This window comes from Lissotriton helveticus, chromosome 4_1 (assembly GCF_964261635.1).
Source record: "Lissotriton helveticus chromosome 4_1, aLisHel1.1, whole genome shotgun sequence".
NCBI classification, from domain to species: Eukaryota; Metazoa; Chordata; class Amphibia; order Caudata; family Salamandridae; genus Lissotriton; species Lissotriton helveticus.
In genome coordinates this window covers 1,250,630,777-1,250,642,086 of record NC_136063.1, presented here as the reverse complement: position 1 = coordinate 1,250,642,086, position 11,310 = coordinate 1,250,630,777, and positions in this window count along the sequence as shown.

The window sequence follows — 11,310 nt, the reverse complement described above, 5'->3', positions numbered from 1 at the left end:
AGTATCTGGATATATTTGTTATTGTCTACATAGATGATATCCTGGTCTATTCTCAAAATGAGCCAGAACATGTCACCCATGTCAAGCTAATACTCCAACGACTGCAGGAACACCCCTTTTGCTAAGGTATTTATTTATTTATTCAAATGGATCTTCCATACCCAGAAGGTGGACTTCCTGGGGTTTGTGATCTCCCCTGAAGGCATTCACATGGATCCTGCCAAAGTATCTGCCATCACTAAGTGGTCGAGTCATACATCTGTGAAGGAGGTGCAATCCTTCCTAGGGTTTTGCAAGTTTTATAGGTGGTTGATTGATCATTTCTCAGACCTCATCACTCCGATAACCAGGCTGTTGAAAGAGGGAGTAACATTTGAATGGGATAACACCACAGAGCAGGCTTTTCTGACATTGAAGAGTAAATACATCTTAGCCCCCATTATAAGACATGCAGATCAAACTCAACCCTATTTTGTCAAAGCAGATGCATCTCAATATGCTGCTGGGGTGGTTTAATCACAAAGAGACGTCAAGATAGGAACCCTCCATCCGGTGGCTTATTTTTCAAGAAAGCTGAATTACACCATTGGGGAACGAGAGCTGCTAGCGATAAAACTAGCATTCCAGGAGTGGCGACATTACTTACTAGGATCCCCTCATGTCATTACAATCTATTCGGATCACAGGAATCTTTCGTTTTTAAGGCTGCCAAGGCTCTCACTCCCAGTCAGATGAGATGGGTTTCTTTCTTTAGTGAGTACTACTTCATTATCACTTTCCGACCAGGAAAACAACAAGGACGGGCTGATGCGTTATCATGGTTAGGAAAATAAAATAAACACGTAATAGACACTCCACTACCCATAATCTCCGCTGATAAGATAGTGGCAGTAGGGGAGACAGAGACCTTTGCAGGTGAAACCTTTAATGAGAAGTTACTCCTGGCATACAAGGCTCATAGCTCGGAAGAGTGGTTAGCTGACCCCTTGAACACAATAGAGAACTGCCTTTATTTACATAACAATCTCTTATATGTCCCTTCCAGAGAACTACAGGAAGTAATCATTCAGTGGTGTCATACTCTCCCCTTAGCACGGCATTCAGGTAGTGCTAAGACACTACAGATGTGTAAGAGATGGTTTTGGTGGCATGGTATGAACCAAGATATTCACAATTTCGTTAGAGCCTGCCCTGTATGGCCAAGACAAAAATCGCTTCATTGTGCACATGCTGGTTTGTTACAACCCTTACCCATTCCTCACTCCCCCTGCTCTTCCATCAGTATGGACTTTATCACCGATTTACCTATATCAAAAGGTTTCACTTCTATCTAAGTTGTAGTAGATATGCTCTCAAAATTGGCGCATTTCATCCCTCTCAAGGAAGTGCCCATGGCTAAAAAACTAGTAGAGGCATTCATAACACACATCATACGTTTACATGGATTGCCGTCTGTGGTAGTGTCGGATAGAGACCCACAATTTGTATCCAAATTTTGGCAGGGAGTATGTAAGGCCCTTCACATGGATCATCGTCTCTCTTCAGCATACCACCCGCAAACGGACAGACAAACAGAGAGGACCAACCAGACCTTAGAGCAGTATCTCAGATGCCTCCTAAGCATGGTCACGGGGGAGTTAGCAGAATTTGCATACAATACTCTACTCACTCCTCCTACAAAATCTCTCCTTTTTTCCCTATGGGTATCACCCTAGATTTCTCCTGCTTTATCTACCTCCTTCAGTCTCACAAGTCCCTGCTGTTACAGAACACCATGCCCAACTCCAGATAATATGGAATCAAGACAAACACGAACTATCTGAGGCCAAAGAGAGGATGAAAAAACAGGCAGATGTACATAGGCAACCTGCGCCTGAATATAACGAAAATGCAATCAAGTTTGGTTAGCTACCAAAAACCTAAGACTTCCAGGCCCTAGAAAGATACAACCGAGATACATTGGTCCTTATACGATATTGAAGCTTGTCAACCCCGTAGCCATAAAACTAGAGCTGCCACCAGCAATACAGGTACATTCAGTTTTTCACACCTCGTTACTCAAGCAATATGAACTTCCTTCATGTCCTAAGCCGCTTTCCCCTCCTCTTACCATAAACGGTGAGGAAGAGTACGAAGTGAAATGCATCCTTGATTCATGAAGACTGCGGGGGAAACTACAATATTTAGTGGATTGTTTGGGATATGGCCCCGAAGATAGAGCATGGGAACCGGCTGCAAACATACATGCACCTACACTGATAAGAAGGTTTCATGTGCTGTATCCCTCCAAACTCAGACCTGTAGGCGGCCTTTGGGGCGAGAACTGTTACACTTTAGGGGCTTGTTCTCACACAAGTCGTACAGGTTATAACTACAAGTCCCAGAATGCAATAGGTTAGTAAGGAAGTTGTGTGCCCTCACATACCCCGTCACGTGACCTCCCTAGCATATAAGGACCTCTACTACCAAGCACAGGTGCTTGACAACCGATTTCCCGGTGGACCACCCTTCCCAGTTTCAGCTTCTTGCTATTTCCGCCACCTTGCTTCTCGTGACTCGTAGCAGGAAAGCCTATGACTGTAGATTGTCAGAGTTCGTATATGACTCTCTCCTTGTTCAATTTGAATTGCCCTTCTGCCTTTATTTATTATATTTTTGTGGATGCCAATTGCGTGAATTAGTGCCTCCTTCGTTTGGGCCATAAAGTTGGTTCTCGAGTTGTGCTGAGTTTCCCCAGGCGCTCAACTCATTTTTATGTTATTTGCTGTGCACGTGCCAGCGCTGCGTATGTGAAACGCAACATTGTATTACAACTATGTTTCTCGGCAGAGAATCACTGTTCTTTTTTGTTGTTCTGGGCGCCTTTTTGTTTGGATTACCTTTTTAGCGCCTCCCACTCTAGAGCAGCTACCGGACTCCCTTCCCTTCTCTTCTCGTGCTAAGAAGACGTTTTCCTTTTGGGAATCTTGGAGAATTGTTGAGCACGTCTAACTCCTCTGCAAGTGTTCCTAGTGTTGAGGGGTTTCTACGCCATTGAGGATTTAACCCCTTCTGATTCCAGTTCCTGGTCCTGTCACTTGAGCGCCATATGTTGCTGTTAGCGGTGAGTGTGAGGGAGCACACAACAAGGGGGTGGTATAGTTCAGAAGGGTATTTTAACTTAGATACACCTGCAGTTGGCAATTACCTGTTCTTTACTCCTGTTTGTCTTCTCTTCGGACATCAGCACATAGGCTGGTCCTTTCCTGAAGTTCCCACATTCCTGGGGTTATTTGGTCTTCCTACCTCCTGGTGGTCCTGAGCTGTCTCCTCTCTCCCCTATGGTTAGTTAGCTAGTACTCATATTACAATAGGAGCTGGTTGTACCCTGAGGGAGATTGGCCATCCGCCTAGCGGACCATAGAACCGCGACACTGAGGCTGGTTTGCTAAGTTTTTTTCAAACTATTACAGAGCAACCTATCATGGCCACATTCTTTAACTAGCTCTCAGTTAGTGTGCAGCTGGTTGCTTCTGTGTGCCCCTCCCCATCTCCTGCAATGTGGTGTCACCAGCACCTCTCTGGCTTCAGTGTCTCTATCAGTTAATACACCTCCACCAACCCCACCTCGTCTACTTTCCACACATGTCATTCCAGTATCAGATCCAGAGCTTCCAGCTCACCAGGGGCCTGCAATTGTGCTTCTCATGGTGCTACTCTCCCTATGGTGTCCTTGGATATGCTACTGAGAGGGAGTGAGGAGGATATGATAGAGTCACTTGCTTTTAAGTCGGCCGAGGCCACTGCAGCCCAAAAATGCATTCTGGCTCCCATTTTGTGCTACTTGAACACTAAGGCTCTCATTATGAATGGGTTGATAGTTACCGAAATGTGCGGTAATTCCTGTTACTGAACATATCGGTATTATAGTCCGATATGTGAGTGGTATTATATTCTGATACATGGTGCAATCGAAAAAAAGCATCCCCCATTAAATGCCTGGTATTTACCGGAACATCCGGATTTTAGTGCAGTTAGCACCAAAATTTGCATGTAAAGCAAAACTCGTTATAGGCAATAATTATTGCATTCAATAAATTCCAAATACCTTGGTGCCAGTATGTATCCATTCTATAATTATCTCATGAAAAAATCATAATGAGCGCCTCAAAGGACTCCCACACCACATCCATTAATAGAGTACCTTATCAAAGTGGCCTTGAATGTTGCCAAAGACTTGAACCCATGGACACATCTATGAAGAACCACTCCTCTGAGTTTGAAAACTTTTGGTATGAAAAAAAAAGTGACAGAACCTTCTTACGTTTCCTGGCATAGAAACAAATGTCAACAAGTTGCCAAGCCTACCCAAAAAAAAGGAAGCAACTCAGAAGCTTCACCTTTTTTCCCACTATTTTCATTTTGGTACAAAGTTGAGTTTTAGAGATCAGTGCAGATAGTTCAAAGCATTTAGAACACTTGGGGCGTGCTGTTTGTGAGCTATACTTTACTACTTCAGGAACCTCGGGCTGTTTGGATCCACAAACTGCATAGATCATCCTTCTATCTAAGTTCTTCCATTGGTGTAATCCCACAAATGCATTGCAGGAGCATGACGTTTGCCATCCTTCTAGAGCCACCTATGGACTCACTACTATTCATGCAACACTAACCAAGCTGCAGCCTGTAGAGCCAGTACAGGTGATCCACCATGGACAGTAATCTGTACTAGGGCATGCGGAAACTGAACTGCTTCATAACCACCTACTAGGGCCAAGGTCTGTTTATTCTTACTAAGAGTTTGGTGGATGGGATAGTCAACAATGGAGTCAAGCTAATTGCACTATTCTCATTCAAGTTGAGAACAAGGTAGCCTGCAGCAAATGTGCCCATGAATGAAGCACAGGAAGTCAATGAAATACTGTATCCAGGCTGTTGTTAGCAGGCACCTTTCTAGACTTGATGTATTATTATTTGTATTACTATTATTAATAATGATATATGCATATGTAGAGCGCAGCAGCTGCCTGTAAATCCATCCTGGCTCTGAGTTTGCCACTAGAAAAGAAGAAGAGCTGAAAAAGTTACTCTGTTAGCAGGTGTAAAGCCAGGTTCTCAAGGTCTTCCAGAATTGCAATGGATCCTTGATGGAGCGGAGATGCTGCGGGAGGCTTTTCTACAGGTAAGCTGCCTAAACAGAAAAACGTCAGCGACCAGATCTCGCTCTTCTTAAATTAGATTAACAAAGTAGATCAGTTGATGCCAAGTGCAGAAGGCAACTGGGTGTATACGTCTGGAATTTATGTTGGAGGTATAGAGGACCATTGCCATAAATACCCTTATGATCCAGACTCAGTGATTTAAAAGAAATTCTTTTTGGTATTGGAAGCCAGTGATGGAAATCATAAACTGTAGAAGCAGAGGCCTGTGGCAGCTGATGGAATACAGTATAACCTTTTGATGAAGTAGTCTGGAGCACCCTGAAAGAGTGCATTACCATAGTCCAGCCAGCTCAACATGGTGGCCTGGACAACCAGAGGGAGCAAATGACCTGGAACGAGTGAGAGGATTATCCTTAGTAGATTCAGAAGAGAGAAGCAGGTGGATGACCGTTTTGTCACCTGGCTCGAGAGGGTAAGATCCTCATCAAAACAAAATCTAAGTTCTTGTCTGAGGTGGAGAATGAGGGGCATAGTCACCTGGGTGCTGTATGATCTTTCTCCATCAAAGAGCACCTATAAGGTGCCCGTCAGACATTGCAGCGCCAGTCTGACGAGGATCAGAAGGCCAGTGATGAAGCATGACATCTAGCTTGCTGGGTGTGTGAGTCTTTCTAGTTCCAATAAGGGAACCCCCCAGTTCCCTGTGCAGACACTCCACTACGCCCTACACACATTCCTCAGACCTTTGTCTTTACTCTCGTTCCTTTGGGGAACTTTGTATCCTTTGTTGCTACCAGTTCGTTGGACTAGTACACTGGACCCCATTAAATATTGTCCACTGAAGGTTCCCCCCTCCTTTCTTGCATTATTGCTGTATGATCTTTGCCAGACAGCTATTGTATTCATGCAGGGTTAAAAGCCTCAAAACGGCTGGGGCAGATTCATCCCCTGAAACGATTCGCTGAGTGTGATCAGCATAATTCATCAGGTCAATCTCATGATAGAGGATTAACTGGGTGAGTGCTTTTAAATAAATGTTACAATGTGTGAAGATCAGCAAGGACCCCTGAGAGTAGTTTCTCAATTTGATGTGGTCAACGAAAGGGGAGCTGTTGCACTTTTATAGTAGTTTCTGCACAGTTCGCAAAACATTAAATATGTACACATGTGTATATATATATATATATATATATATGATAAAAATAACAATGCCAGTCATATATGTTCAATGCAGAGACCACCCGAAGCAGACCCACATCACTTTCCATGTCAAGAAGCTCCACTGGCTCTCCATCCAGAAACAATTCAAGAGGTTGATAAACACCTACAAAGCCCTTCATGACCAAGGATCAGCATACTCCAATCACTGCTTGAATTTCCACCACCCCTCCAGACACCTGTAATCCGCCACCCTTGCTCTCTCTCACACTCCCCCTCATCTGCCAAAGCAAAGCAACAGCGGAGGACGCTCCTCCTCCTACCTCCCGCAAAGTCCTGGAATTACTTTTCTCTTCACTTCCAAACCTCATACACTCTCCCAGAACTCAGAAAGAGACTCAAGGCCTGTCATTTCAACTGAACCCGCATATAGCAGCAAGAGCCCAGCACCTGGATACCTTTGCGGGTGGTTAGCCACACTCTGCAAATCCCAGTTGATTGATTGATTGAGAGGCAGATATAGTCACCAAGCTGCTATACAAGGATACGAGGCATGAAATCCCATTAAAGGTCTTTTCATGTTTACATTCTGTCTCAAAGTGATAATATCACACTTGATACTGTTATTGAAACCACAAGTATTTCAAGATTTCTTTTTAATATCTCAAAGGAGCGCTTTGTACAGATCAATGAAGTAGATTTTGTAAACCCTCCCTAAGAATGATTGAGTAAGAGCTTTTACTTTCTTGAAGACAGGTATTTCCTGAAGAAGAGAACTATAGCTCCTAAATGAGCAACTTTAAAAAAAAAAAAACTTTATTAATCATTTTAGCATGAAAATGCAATACATACAAATGGACTCACTGTTAATGTAGCATTCAAACTAATGAAGTATTTGAATTTAACCATATCAGCATCACAGTGCCAAGTGATAACAAAGAGAGAACAGTGGTTAATGAGTGCAAAGATAATCACCATGTCCCGGTGAGTTCGCTGATGGCAGTCTCCATTAGTCCCGCATACAGCGTTCCTGACAAGAAATATAAGCCTCGACCTACATATACAATCAATGCAGCATAACATGGAAATGGGCATGTACAACACTTCGTATTAACATTTGCGATGTCTAGTGCAACTATCAGACCCCAGCCGGAACGATGCCCTCCCCAGCGGAGAAGTGGTGGTTTGGCAGATGGCCTCCATGTAGGCCCTGAATTGCTCCCAGATGTCTTTGGGATGAGATGAGTGGGGCAATGTAGTGGAATATGTTTCACTGTTGGTGCTGGAGAATGCTAAGCTAAGCAGCCAACCTTGTAATGTGGGGACTGTTTTCCGCCCCAGTGCAATGCAATTTCTCCTTTGGCCAATAAGAAACCAATGGCGGCAAACCATCAGATTTTCTTGGGGAAGTTAAACACGTATCCCAATAATGCAATCTCTGGGGTGGGAATAAGGGTCAGGCTAGTCATGTCTCCTAGTGTTGTGTGTATTGACTCCCAGTATGGCTGCAGTTTAGGACATGTCCAAGCGAGGTTGAGCAAAGTCTGCGTGAGGGGTGAGGCATTTATGACAAGTGTGGGGCCTGGAGGGATCAAGTCTGTGGGACTAGGCTGGGGTGATGTATACCTGTCGCAGGAATTTGAAATGGAGCAATCTGTGATGACTATTTAAGGAGATTTTCCTTGTCACCGTGCAGAATTTGACCCATTGATCATCTGTGATGGGATCCCCTAGATCCTCTTCCCAGTCTCTACGAATCTTGTCGTCAGGTATTAGAATAAGGTCGGAGCAGGCCTTGTACAGTTTGGATATTAGGTGCAGCCCTCCCTCCGTTTCAATGATTAATGACAACGGGGTGAATGAATCCGGTTCAACCGGAAAGCTAGGCAAGGAGGCTCGCAGGGCTGAATGAATCCGCCTAAGGATAAAGTGATCCATGAATGTGGCGTCTAGGAAGCGGTCCTTGTCCGCCACGTTACAAACGTGTCCGTTAGGGAACAAGTCTCCCAGTTTGGTAATGACAAATTTGGTTAAAATGCATTGCACCAGTTTTTCTCCCGTGATTGGGAGCCAGTGCACGTTCGGGAGGGGGAGTGCTGACAAATACAGTGTCAGCGTGCCGGTTGTCCACATCAGTTTGTCCCATGCCCAGCTAGTGGTGGATACCGTCTGTTTATCGTTGGGGTCTCTCGAAATACCCCTGGGCAGCACTTCGGATACCTTCTCAGCAGCACAAAGTCTGCCTCAGGGCGGAGATACGGAATTCTAGCGTCTGGATGGTACCAACCAAAAGAGTAGCGAGATTGGGCCACTAAGTAGTACAGTTTGAGGTCTGGGACTCCAAATCCCCCTCTTTCATACGGCAGGGTCAATATTTGCCAGCGCACCTGAGGTTGTTTGCCGCCCCATATCAATCGAATAAGGTGTGATCACAGTGTTACAAAGAAACTGTTAGGAAGGGGGACAGGAATGTTGTTGAAAAGATAAAAAAAAATTGGGGAGCACTACCATCTTGACTATCGCCACTCTGCCAGCGATGGACAGTGCAATCATATCCATTGGTCCACCTGTGCCTCCAGGGCATTAATTGCTTGGCCTTAATTTAGGCGAATTATGTGGGCTGTGTCAAGATGGATATGAATGCCTAAATACTTGACAGAGTCAATGCACCATTCCAGAGGGAATTTGCACTCCCATCGCATTGTGCTCAGTGTTAGGGGGAAAATAACAGACTTACGCCAGTTAATGCCTAAGCTAGAATGCTGCCCGAATCTGATTATTTCTCTTATGAGGGGCTCCAGGTTGGAGGCTGGCTCTCTAACATATAGGATAGTATCAGCTGCGTAAAGGGAGACCAACAGTGGTCCAGTATTAAATTGGAGGCCCCTGTGCAGATGCTTCTCCTGGAAATGCCGAATTAAAGGGTCCATTGCAAGAATAAATAGAAGCAGTGACAAGGGGCATCCCTGTCGAGTACCGTGGGATAACGAGAATGGCTGGGAGAGCATGCCATTCAAACGAAGTCGCGCTGTTGGGCGGCTGTTTAGTAAGGTGGTGGTAGCGATAAAGCCCAACAGCATGCCCATTTAGCGCATAATGGAAATAAAGAAGGGCCACTCTAGACTGTTGAATGCCTTTTCAGTATCCAACAAAATCGTTGCGGCTGGGGTGTCTGGGTTGATCCTGTGTAGAATCGAGAAGAGCGCCCAGAGATTCAGAGAAGTGGACCAGTGGGGAACAAAACCTGATTGAGCAGGGGATATGATGAATTCCATAAGGAGCGATAAACGCATAGCGAAAATTTTGGCCAAAATTTTATAATCTAAGTTTAGTAAAGACAGGGGACGATATGAACCACACAGAGTCGGGTCTTTGCCGGGCTTAGGTAGGAGTATAATTACTGCCTCGCAGAAGGTGGGGGGTAGGATTTGCTTCTTGAATGCTTCAGCGTATACCTCAATGAGCTGAGGTACCAGGAGGTCTTTGTATACCTTATAAAAATCTCCAGTAAAGCCATCTAGGCCAGGGGCAGATGATCTGCGCAGAGCTATAATGCCGTTGGTGACGTCATCCACTGAGATCGGCTCAGCCAGAAAGTCTTGCATGTGCTTTTCCAAGTATACCAATCCAATCTCTGATAGGTATGTCTCCTGCTCAGTGCGGTCATTCCCCACTCTTCATGCATATAAGGAGGTGTAATAATCGAGGAATTTGTCACGTATCTGTGAGGTCGTCGTGAGCGTGAGGCCGGCGGAGGATGTCAGTTCCGTGATGTAGGCCTTACTGTAGGTTGAGCGAAGCATCTCCGCCAGTACCCGCCCAGGGCGTTCTCCCTCACCATAGCACATCGCGGAATGATATTTCCCCCAAAGCAGTATCTCTCGGTCCGCAGCTTCTCTATATTCTGTGAGGAGGGAGAGCCGGCGTGCGGCAGCTTCTGGATTGGGACTGTTTATTGTAGTATTGTCAATATCCCTTAAGTCACATTCCAACCGGGATAGTGTAGTACGCAAAGCTTTCAGTACCCCGGCTTGTTTGGCAATGCATACTCCCCTTATGTACACCTTGAACCCTTCCCATAGGACAGCCCATGAATCAACAGAACCAGTGTTAATGGCAAAGTATTCCTCTATGGCCTCCTGGAGCTCAAAATGAAAGAGGTTATCGTCAAGGGCATGGGTGGGAAAGCGCCATTGTCGTTTGTATCCCTCGGGTCTGGGGACGTTCAGGAGTTTTACTGGGGACTGACCCGAAAATGGTCTCTGCAAGGTTGTGAGGGAGCGATACCAGCAAGCTACGCCAGGGGAAATAAGCCAGTAGTCTAACCTGGTCCAGGTGTTATGATGGCTAGCATAGTGTGTGTATTCAGTAGTGGAGGGGTTGCGCTTGCGCCAAATGTCATAAAGTGGTAGGTGCTGACAAAGGTCTAACAGAGCCTTGCGTGCTCTTGGTTTGGTATTGGGAGAGGCAGCCGTGCTGTCCAGGGGCCTGTCTAAGAGCAAATTTAGGTCCCCTCCCACTAATAGTAATCTGGGGTCTAATTTCGTGAGCTGAGAATGATGGGAGTGGAAGAATTCCGGGGAGCTCGTGTTAGGGGCGTAGACACATACCAGGGCGACGCTGTGACCCATTAACGTGCCAGTGACAATCAGGTATCTACCCTCGCTGTCCCCTATGGAGGAGTGTAGACAAAAGGGCACCCATTGTGTATCTGAATGGCTGTGTCACGGGAATAACTGCTGAAGTTGGAGAAATATCTGTGCACTCCCCAGCTGGAAGCAAAACGTGCGGGTCTGAATTAGGTAAGTGTGTTTCCTGTAAGAAAGCAATGTCGATGGCGTGACGTATCAAATAGTGAACTACATTCCTTTTCTTACGATTGTCGTTCAGGCCCCTGACATTCCAGGACAATAGGACAAATCAGAAGGACCACTGATATTACCTAGCTGCGCCTTCTAATGGTTTTGGCATTCATAATGAAAATAATCAAGCGTTGAATAACAATAATGTG